Here is a 16,203-nt window from a genome sequence, read left to right as displayed (position 1 = left end):
ACAGCTCTGCCCCTCCTTTGTCAGTCATATCTATCTGCAGACTGCCTCTGCATTTTTCATCTCCCTTGCAAGTTAGGGGGGAAAAGAAATAATACATAGCTCAGCTGTTTCTGTCTGTAGGCATTTAAGCTGGTAAGGCTCAGCTGTATAAATCTTCCCAGCTGTGAGAACCTCAGTGCTTTTATTCCCATGATAAAGCCTTTGGCTCTAAATGTGTTTCAGGGATATTCAAAGTGGAAATCTTTCTCTCCATCTGGGGAATTGCTTGGTGTCGACTGACAAGGAAATGGGAGGTCAGTAGCATTAAAAAAACTAAGACTAAAAAAAACCAACTTGGGTTATAGAATTAACTTTATACTAAACCTCAGTGTGTGTTTTAGGAAGAGAGGAGTGGAGGGGAGGCATGGGGGATGGGCGGTTTGACTTGTGCAGAGCCTTTCATTAGAAAACTAATGCAGCTGTCCCCAAGGCACTGTGCTGCTAAGATCTGGCATTTTCCTGCTCCAATGGAAAAGGAAGACCGATACTTTCCCTTATAGTAACCTCTGCTGATTAATCAGTGTAGTGACATTGAAGTCAGTTCCAGTGGGAAATAATTGCTGTCGCTCTCAGACACAATATGGAAATAAGATGCCATGGTGACAGCAACTGTTTTGAAGGGCTGGCAAGGAAATCCAGATCAAAGATCAATGTCTGGCAGGTAAAGTGTTCACTTAAAGTCAAGGAAAGAAGAGTTTAGGCATAGAGGTTTCTCCTACAACTGACAGGATTTGGACAACAGATGGGCAGACTTTAATAAAAATCTGGACACAAGAAAATTTTTTTATGCTGCAGGTTGGCTTGAAACCCAGGACTCAGACTTGTAGCTGAATATGAGCATCTCCAACTTGAAGGGCATTTCAAAGGTCAGCTGCTTAAGCAGATAAGACAACATCCTTGCTATGGTGCTAGGATTTGGCTTCCATTCTGGGTTCTGCCAAGGATTTTCTGTTGGTGACCATGAACATGATCCCAGGTGCTTTTTTTGCCTCAGTTTCTCACCAGTAAAAAGAGCAATGAGCCCTTTCCTGTGCCTAAGGGTGTTGTAATGATATCAAAATGCCCAGTACTTGGACACTAAGGTAATGAGCTGAGATGGGCTTGAGATGATTTTGTTGTTCAGGCTCAGTTAATTAAAGAAAGATGTCCCATTGGTATATAACTCTCATTTTTTTTTTAATGGTTCCCAAACGAGCTCTGTCTGTACAGCCAATATCACAGAATCACGGAACAGAGAAGGACTGGTGGATGATGTGGCGGTTGGAGGCCAACTAGGGCACAGCGATCATCAAATAATATTCTGTGATTCTGTGATTCCCAAATGAGCTCTGTCTGTGGAGCCAATATATACCAGTTTATACCTGAAAGCAATTCTGGTCATCCAGCTAAGTTTTATTCTTGGGTCCCTGGAAACAGAGTCAGATTTTCTACTTCTTCACCACTCCAGTAAGACCACCAATTCAACAGATTGAATATTCTGGTGCAATCCATGTCCCCAGCAGACAGGGCTTAAACTGTATGTGAAAGCTAAAGGAGGTCCCTCTTTCAGAGACAAAAAGTGCACAATGATAATAGCCTATTGACAAATTTGATCTTAAACATGTAACTGAGAGTTTCCTAATCTTATAATATTCCAAAGGGCTGGGTTTTAAAATAATTTTTAAAAAAATTGCACCTTGCTCTGTAGAGTGATATATTGTCAGCATTAACAATACCTTAACGATATTTCTCATCTGGGAATAAATACATGGATTTGAATAATACACAGAGCTATCAACAAAGCAGAAGCAAAACCAGCACCTACCATTTCCCCTGACTCCCATACTTCTAGGAGGTAAATGAAAACAAACCAAAGCAAATCACTGCAATCATGAAAACATATGGCACCCAAAACAAGGAGCTGCACCACATGGTTTACATGGAAAACAGAACCTGATTTCCATCAGCATAATGAGAATTTGTTCCCATGCTGTTCTGATAATGCAGGCCTCAACCAGGAGATAAATATGCTGGTGTCTGGGGATAAATTCAATTATTTTACATTTCCACTGAACTTACATAACCAAGGAATGTGACTTCTTGCCTGCCCGTTAGCAGGACTTGAATGGCCCATTGCTACCTGCAGTAAATGACTCTAGATAAGCAAGATCTCTCAGAAACCAGCTGAAAGAAGGCAAATCAAGGGCAACCTCTTAGAACCAACGTACAGTGTAGTAAGATGGTGTGTAGGCAATAACAGCCTGCATTGGGATCCCTGGTACTGACAAGCTCTCTGCTACACAGGTACAAAGAAGGATTATCTGGGAAGAGGGATGAATTTGTCTGGGTAGGAAATGGTAATTAATACCTTGAGTCAGAGTCTATGCTTCACCACAGATGTCTCATTTCTAAGACACTTAGAAAGAAAGATATAAGTCTCATGAACTGGTGGGGTGTCCTCTTGCAATGTTGCTTTCATGTCACATGTAGTGTGTGGTGCGTAAGTCTTGGTGCAAAGTCCAGCCAGGAAGATCAGCTGGGAACCCTGGAGAGGGAATTTTACTCACCACAGGAAAGGCCTGAGAGCCCAGTATAGACAAGACTAATTCCCTCCCTCCAAAGAAAAAGTAAAAATATATATAGAATTCTATAGTGGGACTTGAAAGGCTCTCATCCACAAGTTACCTCTGTGAGGGACAAATCAGTCCACTTCTCAGTGCTACCTACCCGGTCCTTTGCCTGCCTTGTTCTTTAAGACTCGATGGCCCAAATCCTCAAAGTTATTAGTACACATCACACCTACTAATGTGATTTGTGGAGATTGATTTTAGTGGGAAATAGCAGTTAAATTCTTCTGGTGATAGAAGCCAAGCCCTTTGAGACAAAATAGGGTGGTGTAAAGAGTGTCTACCACAATGAGGCTTTGCTGAGGGTTAATGTAAACCAAAAGATAATCTTTTCACTATATTTGTAATGGATGGTCTCTTTCACTCAGCAATTCCAGTAGCACTTCCTATGTCCACCTCCCCTTTTTTCTCACCTGCTATATCAGATGGATGATGACCATCAGTCACTATGAATCATGTGCCAGTGCATGTTTTCACTAGCTCTGAGAAGGCTGTGTATTAAAACTGGCAGAAAGTAAATTAATGACCTACCAGGCACAAATCAGAACTGCAGCATTTCAGAAGTTATACAGAAAAAACTAATTAAACTGACTGCCACACAGCCAGGGCAAGAAACTGGGAAATGTGTCAAAGTAGTTCCCAAAATAGTTCCTTTTGAAAATGCAAATTTCTTTTTTCTTCCCTTACTTTCCTCCGCTTTGTAGCCACCCTAACACTTATTCCTGCATAGAGTATCCAGGCAGTACCTTTCCTCCAACTATCATAGCAAATCCTGCAATTTAGACTTACTATTCTGTACACAGAATCATTATTCCCCACTGAAATCCATCACATCTCACAGAAGAGCAGAGTACATCTGATCCTATTAAAGAGCCACCTCTCTACCAGCACTGGCTGACTGGACCTCAGCTTTGTCACAGTATGGACATCCTTATAATCTTGTTACAGAAAGAGCCAGCAAGATGGAGTGTTGTCAGAAACAGATGAAGAAAAAGAAGGTGAAAGAGTAAAAATTAGTCCAGTGAAAACTGGCTGGAGAGAGATGACACACAAAAGAGATTCCCAAGAAGGACTCTCCTCAGGCTCAGGTGCCATAGTTAGACAGAATATTTGTGTGCAGTGCCTGTCTCTGTCCCACATTTCCTGTTTGTGACACTGCAAGACTTGTGCTTTCTGTATGTCAATTCACCATTTAGAAAATTTTAATTTCTTTTTAAATTAGGCCTACAGCTCTTCAGGACAAGAAATTCCTCTTATTGTCCATATGTCCAGTATCAATCTCTATAGATTCTTTAGGAATATAAATGGTACAGTGTCTCTTTGTGGCTACACTGTTTCTTCATTTGTGGTCTAGAACTCAAGTACCATGGCAAAAATATTTTCAGTATACACTAGACAAACAGATGTATAAACCCCCTTAAATACACCGTAAGTGTTTTGGTTAATTATAACCCAGAGCTGGAGCGTAGTTATGCAGTGAATGGGAAATTCAGGAGTTATTCCTGTACCCCAGCTGTCAGAGGATACCTCATTTCCAAGCTCATGTAGTTAGGAATTTCTTCTCTAAAAACACTGTATTTATTTGCTGTTCTCTGAGGTTAATGTGAGCAAGTAAGAAGCTGCATTCCTTTATCTTCTGCAACCTGATGCTGATTTATGCAAAAGAAACCCTACAGAGAGGGAGAGATATAAAATGAATGTTACACTGTGATCAAGATTCCTATTTGCAGAAGACAAATCTTGGGAAACAGAGCTGTCTAAACAATCTGGGAGCTGGATGTATCATTTTGGCTTGGGAAGGCAGAAGCCACCATAAAACCAAACAAGTGAAAGAAAGTTAGAGTGGGTATTTGCTATTTGTATGTGTTCAAATGCAATAGCTATTCCTCAGCTCTTAGGTTTAAAAGGAATAAAGTACATTTTTTTCTACCATCAGATTTGGCCAGTGATAAAATATGTTTCAGGAGGGCTGACAGCCCCATACTGCTGCTCCCCAGGGACTGATGATCCTGACACAGTGGAGAAGCTTCATTCACCTAAGTATGAATTTCTCATAATTGCACAGCACAGAATCCCCCCATGCAGGATGAGAATTTCCACAAGTACCATCAAGCCCTTCTCTGCTAAGATGGAAGTGCAAAGAGATACTGAATACAGAGTAAAATTTTCCAATGGCATTTTTAACCAGTTTTACCAGGAAGCAGCTGGATCCAAGAGACTGTGACACCAGCTACTTCATCCTTCTGTTTCTATATAGTTGGTACTAGGTAAAGCAGTACCTGGGTTCCCTAATCCCTCCCTGTGCAACTGCTGTGTGACTCATGATAACAGATTTGGGGATCATTTTACACGGTGAAAGTTTCTTTATTTACCACCCATGAGACATTCAGCTGTTCTTCCCCATGTTGAATCAATCTGTACTAGCCCTTTTATTTTTTATGAAAAAAAAAACAGTTTCAGTCTGAAACTCTGCCCACATCAGGATGCACATGCAGCCTGACAACCTATGTTAAACTCTGATATCGTTATTCAGTTCTCAGATAAAGTTTTCAGAAACAACTAAGTGACTTATGACTCCGCTTCTCAGTCATAATTAAAGCATTTAGGAATTTACATATCAGTGGAAGTCTCAGACAGCAATGAGACTAGGTGACCATTGGAAAATCATTTGATTTAGGTCTCAGGGTCACCTAGGCACTTTTGAAGATGCTCCCCTTATTGAATGAGGCACTGAGAACAGGCTGAGGAAGGATTGAAGAGGACTTACCCCATGTATCTATGGTCTATGCTAAATGTTGTACAGTTGGGTATTTTTCTCAAAAAAACAGATTAAATTTGTGAGAAAGACCAAGATACACTCACCAACCTCAGAAAAGTTTACTTATGCGTGAAGAGCAGCAGCAGTTGTGAGGATAAAATTCCTAATCCTTTATGCAATAGATCCAGGGCACAGTGAACTAAATGCCATTTCTCCAGGCTTTAAACATATATGCACTTAAATCAGCCTTCTGGGATATAGGAGTGTCTGTGCTGGAAGTTCGCCTGAAGTTTAAAGCACTAAAACAGCATTTCAGACATAGCAGAAGTCATCTGATTTTAGAGAAATTCTGACCATAGGATTAACTATTGCTCATCCAAGTTTCCAACAGCACAGTATGCTCCTTTCTCTGTCAGAGAGGGGAATGCTGTCAGGGCCAAAGAGTGCTCAAAACTTCATGGTCAAGCCAGCAGTGAATTTGAGCTCTGTCCTTTTGCATCCTATAGCTCTAATTTTCAGTATTAAGGAACACCTGCATCAGCAGCTGGAATCAGTAGGAGACAGAGATGAAAATGTACACCTAGTATACATCAATGGCCTCCATGTTTAGAGAGCTGGCATATACTTGCACAGACTCTTGTCACCTAAGCTGATCCCTATTCCTGATCCTGTCCTCCTCATATGTGCTGGCTGGGATGGCGATGGGGGAAACCTCCTTGAAGTACAGACCATCAGTAAGACTCTGGGCTGTTGCTGACTGTGAGCTGTTAATAGCTCGTGCCTAGGAGATGATAGCTATTATGGCATGCCTGATTACTTTAGTTTTTGCTCTATTCCTGGATTGGCCCAAAATCCATAACTGTGAAGTGTCTTATAGGTCGGGTCCATTCCTCCCTTTGTTGTACGATGCATGGTGTAGTTACTTTTTAACTGATCAAGCTTGTCAACAAGAAGTTAGCAAGTATTTACCCTCTCATTTCTCTGGATGTGTAAAGTGAATCATAGACATTAAGTGACTGGTCTCAGGTACTTACATGTCTTAGACTGCAGCTGAAACACCAGATTCTGACTGTAGGACACAGGATTCAACCTCATGGCTCCAACTGTGGTGTCTAACACAAATATGCACTGCAAGGGGAAAAGACAAAATTAAAACAAATTCTAGTCTTAATACTGTGAAATCTGATTAGTGCAGAAAGGGCAACTCTGTGTCGATATTTGATAGTGGTGATGGTCACATCTAACCCCATTAGTCATTCCTGATTCACTTAGCATGTGCATCATGATGGACAAAAAATACTCAAACAGATGCAATCAATATGTTTCTTTTAACACTGGGTGTGTCCTTGGTTCTTTCAGTTCACAGTGACCTAAAATGCTAACATCCAGATTTGATCCAAGTTTTATTCTGCTTTACAGAGATAAGGAGAATGGAGAACTCCTGATTCCAGCACTAAGGGAAGCAGGAGTTAGTCATCCTGATGATATAATAAAAATTATTTTGTGTATCACAGTGTATACAGTGACACCATTAATTGATTCTCTGTACCTCAAAAGTTGCAGCAGGGTTGTTTGCCACCACTAGTCAAGCAGAACAGTAGTTTTGATTGAGAAAATACGCCTTGTCACACCTCTTTCTCATCTGGGTTACTGTGCTCTGACCTGTCATGAAACACCTGTTCTTCAAGCAGTTTCTTTGTATGTTTTCTCTATTAGTCTTTTTTTCTCTCTCTTTCCACTCAGTGAAAACATAGCTCCAACAGTGACTTTGGAAAGCCCCACAACTGTTCTACTTATTCTGAAGTAAGGCCACTCCACCAGCTCACAAAGGAACCCACTTAACTTTTCTTTATGACACTGTCATTGTGTGGATCCATAAAAGACCCTGCTTCTCAAAGTTTGCGCAGCCAACAGCTGTTGTGTTATTTTATTTGGCTCTTTGTAATTTTGGTTTGGGGTAAAACTGTAATTTTTCTCTTGGACAATGATGCAGGGGGAGAAAAGGGAACAAAATTGAAGAAAGAGTATAACCTGATGGTCAGTAAATAATGAAAAAAAACAATGCTACCAGTGATGCAACCAAAAAGACATCATGAATCAATGAGTCAGCTGGACAAAGGCATGTTGAGAGCTTGGAGTCAGGGAAACATGTAGACATTTGGCAAATGTAATGAACTCTAATAGATGTATTTAGCAGTGCTGTGTGACATGAAGAATGAATCTCATAGTTAGGTTAACCTTTTGACAATGGCAGGCATATTGCCAGTCATCTTCCTAATCACTGACTGAGGTACTAGGTAGGAAAAGTCCCATCTTCTCATGGGGAGAGACTGATGCAAATAAGTGGCTAAACAGTCACTTTTCTATTCTTCCCTTGTATTTGTGAGAGTGACACCCACATGAAATACTGTAGCAAACTACTCAATACAAGACTATCCAAGCAGGCTCAGAAACAAATAGTATTTGTTCTAAGAATGACTATGTTTTTACACCTCTCAGCAGAGCAGATGGGAGGGGCTTCTTTTATACTATCATATGGAAAGCCCAATCTCAGACCTGACAATGTAGGTTTCATGGAAGCAAGCCAGGATCAGTAACTATCAGTGCCACTTAAAGGTGTAGAAGAGCAGACCAGAACTGTCAAATCAGGATTTATCCACAAATGGCCAAGACAGGACACTCCCAGGACAAGCCTATATGGGAAAGTCTTGCATCAGAGGCAGAAAAATGAACCATACTGAGCCTGGAGTCAGGATGTTGAGATTAAACCTACTCGTAACACAACAGAGAGGTGGAAGGTCTGATTTAAATACCTCATCTACTTTAAGAGACTTGACAATGCATCTTCCACAGTGAGGAACCCTGTTCATCTGGGGTTAGCTGTCAGAAGGACAGACAACGACTCACCTATGGTATTTTTCAGGTTGGTACCTAGTAACTAGCAGTGGATGGGTTAGAACAAGGATTTTTTTCAGAATTTAATTTCAGGGAATATCTCTGTTTCCCATTCAGTTTCAGAAAGAATTAAGAAAATGAAATAACAGAACTTCCTTCTTTGCTTCTGTCTGAAAACCTTGTTCTTTTCACCTCTAAATGATATGGCCAGTATGTTTGGAAGGTCTTTAGTGAGTCTCTGAGAAAATACCTAACTAAATGACAGCCCAACTGCTCAATTTTTTTCACCCCGAGATAGGAAAAGGCTATGATAGACAATACAGAAAAGAGAAAATAGGAAGTTTCAGAAACAAAACTGAATGGCAGCAAAATCTAGCTCAGTTTCAACAGTATGAATTGAAAGGATATTTCCAATCACCTTTGTTTTAGTTAAGTGAGAGCAAAAATAGTTTTCCAACACTGAATCAGGATTTGGGATTAAGTCCAGCCCCTATCATGACCTTGTAGTCTTGATCACTCAATTGTGCAGTTCAGGTCTTCATCAGAAATATAGGGCTCACATTGCTTTCTCATTGATTGTTTAGTTTACCACAAAGTAGAAGACCAATGTGGTCCCCTTTCTCTCCAGAAAGGGTAGATGAGTCCAGAGCTGAAATCACAAACGTTGTCATCATGTTATCTTTACTCATATGAGTGGTTTGTTTGCACAGGATGATCAGGATCTTAGTGCTGTTCTCTAGATGTTACTCCAAGAAACTCTGACAGTAACAATAATTTTGCATTTGAAATATACATTTGCTTTTGATAACTGCATCTAATCATCCTACAGGGATTGGAAGAAACACCACACATGTAGGTTGGTAGCCAGCACACCTAGAATTTCAAACATTTGCGGTGCATTACTTGTGGGCAATCTGCAGATTGAGAATGATGCAATTCATTAGAAAATGCATTTGCAGACAGATTTACACAACAGAAAGAACTGACATCTCCTGAAGGAATCATTGCAAATGATTTATCCAGTTTAAGTCAAAATAGAGTATGAAAGGTCCTTCATCCTACAACTTGTAGAGCAATTTATAGTTGATAAAAATGGTAGCATTCAGGCAGTCAATCTCTATCAAAACCAAACAAATTTATTACAGTGCCTCAGAGCTTAATACTTCCTTTTCACAGAGCAAAACCACAAAATATGTGTAAGTTATGTTAGTGGCATGTGTCAATGGCCAAAAAAGAGAGGTTTTGAGATGGAAGGAATACCATACAACATGCCTTCTGTGCATTTAGTGAACATCAAAAATCAGCAGATTCTAACTGCAACGTTTCTTGTTGCAGTTTTCTGGAAAGACAGTATATCCTGAAACGTCAGCATACAGAAAGATGGAGGAAAGAGTACAGGAGTATCCAACCAGTCTCTTTTCATCCCTGTTTTATAATCCAAACAGTAAAGTAAAGCAGATTTTGAAAGGAAACAGAAATCTTACTGTTAGTAATTGGAAGTGCCATGTTTTGGAAAGAAATCAAAATAGAAGTCACAGCTGAGTTATCTGTCCCTAAACCTTGCCCTTATGATCTATCTATTTTAATAAAAATCTGTAAGCTCAAAAGTGCAAGTCTTAAAGGCTTGCAAAGTCTCCAGCAGATGGTGTTTTATTCGTGCATCACCATTGGGCCACATTTGTTAAGGCTGGCATTTATTTATTCCTCTGCCCCAAAATATTATTATTATAATTTGTATACTTATGTGCCAGATTTTCTGATTTGGCTGAGCTGCTCTCATCACTAGAACAGGCAAAACTGGCTTTAAGCCACTTATATCTTCCCCTGGAGTCTGGAGGCAGCCAGATGTCAGTCCAGTACCTTGCATAAATTAGAGCAGCCTCAGGAATGTTCTGCCCAGTTGTCCACACACACAAAGGACTGGCTACTGTAGTGCCCAAGAACAACCAAGACAGCAGAGTGCTCCAATTATGTTTCTTTTGCCCCAATATTTCCTTTCCATTAGTGGAATGCAAAGCAAAATGTGTTTCTTGAAAAGCCTGAAGAGCCTTCATGCCATGAAGAGATCTGACCTATAGTGGGAATCTTAAAAGAAAAGAGGTACCAGTTTGCTGACATTGTAGTATTGGGACAAAGAGCCTGTAGCATGGCTGGGGTTTTATTACCAAGCATCAGATTTGTCTCTTTCTCCTTGGTACCAAAGAATACAGGGGAGGAAGTTCTACTTTCTAAAATATACGGGATACCTTCTATGACATCAATGAGATATTATTTCACCTAATGTACCATTGAGCTCAGTAATTTAGGGTGCAGTCTTGCTACCTGTTCCAGGGACCTAAATTACACCAACAAAGTGTATCCATAATTTTATGGGTTTCAAAATTAGATTTTGGGTTAAAGTCAGTCTGAAAAATTGAATATAATATGTGTATATGCATGCAGATAGAGGATGTAAATTCTGACTAGTTTTCAAGGGAGCATCAGTAAAACATTGCCAAAGCGAGAGAACTACGTCTGTGATATAATCCATCTCAGACATTATTTCATGATCAAGGTAATTTTTCTGTCCCTATGGCAATATTTTACACAAATAATGGTAAAGAAAACTGTCTCTATTTGTTTCATTACGCTTCTGAGTGTAAATCTTCATTTGAAGAGCCTTCTGAAACAGAAAGCAAATGCTGAATTGAAGGGGTTGTGTCTGCAAACATGATACAGGAGAACTAATGCCCAAGTCACCAGGAAATAGCAATTACATCTGCTGTATAATCCCATGTAAAGAGAATCAAGAAGAGGAGAAAATAGGTATGTGAATGTCTGTGCATAGTGGTATGTGTCTTTAGCACAGAAAGTGTATTTTTGTTCTATGTTCATACCTTTCTGTTTCTTGAAACGTCTTCACAACATAGGTGGCTAATATTTTGTACATCTCCTCTTTATTCCATGCCTCATTGCTTTGGTCTGTATTTCTTGTAGGGATCCTTCTTTTGCTACGTAGTGCTGATCACGTATATTTTACATAATGAATGAGACACAATTTTTGGCATGAAAAAAATGGAGTATAAAGACTTCTTTAATTACTGTATCAATATGCATAATAGGGTTGAATTAAGATCACCAAGACAACCTTAAATCTGAGTTTTTAATACTTGCCTTGAAATTACACCTATATTCTTTTCACATATTTCCTAAGAATGTAATTTTCCAACTTTTTAAATCATCAAATGGGGAAAAAGGATGGACTTTCTGTTGCATAGAGCAATGTTGACACCCACACAAATCATTAGGGGATTGGAAACTTGAGATCTTAAACACTAGGCTTAAAGGAGAAACTGATAGTAGTAGCAAGTTTTCATCCTCTCTGTGAACAGCTCTGAAGGAGAACTGGACATTTTTTTTCAGAGGTTTTTGCAGAGATTTGCTGACAGCAGACTCAGGAAATCTGGGTTCCACTTTGGATCTGACAGGGAACCCAACCCAGCAAGTGCACTTTACTGAAGGGGAAACCTTTCTGTATTTTTCTCTCAGACCTTTACTCACGTCTGTTTAATCTCAGTTCCTCACCCTGTTAGACCCACCCACCTCTCCTCAGTGGAGGATCAAAGTCCCAAAATTTTAACCAGCAACATCTCATTGAGTCAGGCTGGGGGAGAGCATCATCCTTAAAAACAAAATTCTCAGAGGATTTACAAGGAAAAAGATCTGAGATGCCCCTGCCAAAGACATATAAACAAATTCATTGAAGGACAAGAGTAGGCTGCTTTTGTTGCCACAACCAAAGATTCTCCATGAAAGAAGTCCTAAGTGCTTCTAAAATTAAAAACCCTACTTCAAACCATGAACCATTAAAAGTTTCGAGAAACAACTTATCCACCTTTTTTCTTTTTTTTTTTTTTTTTTTAACTTCAACAAAACAAAGCAAAACCACCTCTGTTTGGTATTTTCATTAAATTAACTGACCCAGTCTGCTTAGGGAAAAAATGCATTTGAAACAGGCACATAACATGGAATATTAAATGCCAAATGATTAAAGATTAAAAGAATTATTAGCAGCTGAAAACCAAGCCTCTCTAATGGGATGCATCAAGCTGGTATTACCAGCTGACTTATAACAATGTAGTCCACAAAGAGTGGTTGAAGGAGTTAAAGAATTCTTTAGGAGTTAAGTCTTCAGTACAGATCTGGATACATAGTAACCAATTGCCTTTCTTGAAAATCACGCACGTTGTCTGTAATATGAAAAAAAACCACAAATATGAAGAATTTAAGTGAGGTAATGGTTTATCAAATGTTATTCTTGTTCAAGGTACTTTCATCAGAAGCCTGAGATAAATTCAACAGAATATAATAAGGATCCTTCACCCATTACAGATGTAGTTTTTTGATTCTTGGAGTATTTTGGGTTCTTTTTGTTTCTCGGGGTTTTTTTGAAAGAATATTCATCTGGATTTATTTTTGTATTTTTGCCAGTTAGGATTTATTAGAGCTTTTCTTCTTGGCATTATAATTAGGTGTTGCGAAATTTTAAGCTTTATTTTTTTTAGTGGGTAGTCATTTTATATTTGTATCTGTGCATTTAGAGCTCCTCTCTGAACTCTCTCAAACTTCTTTCCCTCTTTTTGTATCTGAGACCAGAAAAGAAAGAGATGTTAATTAGACATGTTAGTTTTCTAATTGGGGAACAGATGGCAGGATGCTTTAGTATTTTAGTGGTGACTGAGGCAGGTTTCAGGGTAATCTTTTCGTTTAAGTGTCTGGAAATTGTATAAACGCAGCTCTGTTGCTTCTGTTAGCCTGGCTGTCTCAGGACGTAGTCACACGTCCTCTTTCAGCTCCAGCTGTTCCAGCTGAGAAGTTTACTCCTCACAGCTGTTCATCACTATATCTGAACTGGAAATTACTACCCCATCTGATCTGTTGGTGGAGATGCTCACATGAGCAGTCCCCAGTTGCTCTAACTAGGTTAACTAACCTGGTGCAAATGCTGGGACTGTTTGTCTACATTGCCAAGGAGCAACTGAGCCTGTGGATGGGAGGGTAAGAACACTCATGGCTCAGAGTAGGAAAAGCAAATGAGGATGAACAGATAAAGTGACCTCTTTGGAAAGCATATCTGGAGTCAGGATGAAAAGCATGTCTAGCCTTTGGGAATGACAGCTCATCACCACTGCAGTGTGAATGCAGCATATCCAGATGCTTCTGATTCATTCCCATCTTGGAAAATATCCAAAATCTACCAGCTAGTCTCAAGGGTCTTGCTTTGAACGAGTTTGGAGCTGTCTGTACTTCTGGCAAGTTAATCACATCTCCAGAGCACTGGAGGAAAAGATCTTGAGAATTTTTTCCTTTTTGAAGCAGTCTTTAATTGCTGACACTATGAGTGGAGAAAAAATGAAAAGGTGACATTGGCAAAGAGGACTCATTCTTACTAGGTGATTTGACCAGCTCCACCAAGAAAAGAGAGGGAGAGAAAAATTTCAAGGGAAAAAAAATCTTACACTAGGATGGGAGTCTCCTTTCTTCCTCTCCTCACTTTTCCTCTACCAAATTTCCCCACAGAAATCAAATTCCATTCCTGTTAATTTTAGAAATATTGAAAAGCCTCCACCACAGAGACTTGTCATTATTTCTCTAACATAGAAGGGTCCACAAATTGTAAGTGACAACAGAAGTCATAGCTACACCCTTGGTGGTCCATGAAAGAGTCAGGGATCACAAGAGTAGACAAAAAAAAAGCCATAGGAAAAAAAAGAATCCTATAACATATTTCAATTTTGCGGAGTGAATTGTGAAAAAAAAAATACCTTTCCTAGCTGCAGTTACTTAGCTGGTACAGACACATGCATGTATAGCACAGTATTGCTATCTTTTCATCTTGTCCCTTGCCATCTCTTTGCTTTCTCCTACCCTAAAGCAGAAGGATGGATTTGATGACTCCTAATTTCTGTGATTCTATCATAGTATCTTGCAACTTTCTAGTTAAAGTGCTTATCAGTGTGAAATGAAAGATTTAGAAGAAAGGTACCGCACAGGAAGTGGAAGTACCAGGGTGAGATCTAACCTGGCTAAGCCTAAAGTATATTGCACAGAAATGTATTCCTCAGCTTATCAAAGTACCAAATAAAGGATAAAAAATATGAAGAACTGAAGGTACCGAGCAGCAGTAGTACTATCCATGTTGGTGATTCTGTGCACAGAATTACCTTTGCCATTTTTAGATTTGGAAATCTCAGGGAGAAGTCTTGCTCCTGTGGTTCTTAGAGCACATTATTTGACTTTACTTATCTCATAGGATCTGCTGGAGTGATCTGAGGTGTGTGTGCAAGGAAACGTGAATTTTTCTGCTTCTTGCAAACAGTCAAACAAGCAATGCTGTTCTTGCTTCCTTGTGTGGGCAGGTAAAGGTCTTGTCCTCAAACATTTTCACAAGCTCTCTAGTAGTAGGCAAATCAAAAGCAAATTTGTTCATACTGGCTATTGCACAATATTTTTCTACCCCTTTATGATGCTCTGAAAACAATGTCAGTAGAAGGTACACAAGTTAATGCAAATCATATGCCCTTCGAGCTTATCAATGTGTACTTGGATCTGTATCATTAAGGTTTCACAGTCTTTGTAGTTTTCATGATAATGAATAACGTGTATTTGAATTAGGAACTGATATATGTGTTGTTCACATAACTTTTGACATAGTTGGATCAGTATAACATTATACCTGCTGCAGTGATAAAAGTGTCGATAAATGAATGTGCTCTTCTGAAACTGCCTGAACAACAGCAAATTGTTTATGGCTTTTAATATATTTCTGACTGTGTTAGAACCATGTATCACTTCCCTCCCCAAAAATTCTCATGCACATTTTTGTAGATTTGTTTCCCAAGAGAATTTACTCAGTTTCTGTGGAACAAACTGGTTGTGAAAGCTAAATCTGGTCACAACCCAGAGGACCCTATTCCAGCCCAAGCCTATTTAGGAAGGGAACAGCAATTTGTTTTCAATGACTTCACACACTCTTACTGCAATATTTCCAGTAAATGCAGGCGTTGTTCTTCTCGTGTGAGCTCAGCATGTCATTCCTAATGTGGTCCTGACTGAAATTTTACATTAGTTATTGAAATAAGTACTTTTCTTTAAACGTTCTTTATCTCTCATGTGATTATGCTGAATCATTGTAAAATGAAAAAAATCTGATGACCTATCCATATAAATACTGAATGACATTAGATCATCACAACTGGTACTGTTAAAGCAAATTTAAATACCTAATTATTAGCCAGCAGATTAAAAATGCTACCAAATAGTTTTCGGTCACTGTGTTTACACAGTGACAGATTCTCATGTTAGTCATATCCTTCTGAACAAATGTTTTGGATGGACTCTTAAATCAGTGTCCACAAGGAAATAGAAGGAAGCAGCCAAACTCTGTTGAACGTCTGCCATTGACAAAGGTTAAGCATTTACAGTCACTCTCCGCCTAAGTATTCTAAGGAAACATTAAGGAGTGAAAAACAGAAGGCGAGGATGTTCTGTACTCTCAGCAACAATGCAGCAAGGGCGACAGAGGCAGCTCCAAAATAGCCAGTTACTGGGCCAGATCCTGTTCCCATTAACGTCAATGGTAAAACTCCCTTTTGGTCTAAAGGGACTAGGATGAGGCAACTGGTCCTTCAACTGACTAAGGAAAAAATAGCAAGGTCTTGACTCTTCTCTTTTTGCTCCCACTTCTTGTTCATGAAGATTCCCTTTGGGACTGATTAAAACTGAGTCAGGATATAAGCATGTACCTTAACTGGCATGTTAGGAAGGCTAATACGCTTAATTTCCCTGAAAAACTCTAACCGTTTCCCCCATTTATTTTTTAGCCATTTGTAATATTTAAGTCTATTCTGTCCCAATTAATTTCAC

Source organism: Strix uralensis, chromosome 1 (assembly GCF_047716275.1).
Source record: "Strix uralensis isolate ZFMK-TIS-50842 chromosome 1, bStrUra1, whole genome shotgun sequence".
Classification (NCBI taxonomy): domain Eukaryota; kingdom Metazoa; phylum Chordata; class Aves; order Strigiformes; family Strigidae; genus Strix; species Strix uralensis.
Note: the sequence above shows the minus strand (reverse complement) of the source record.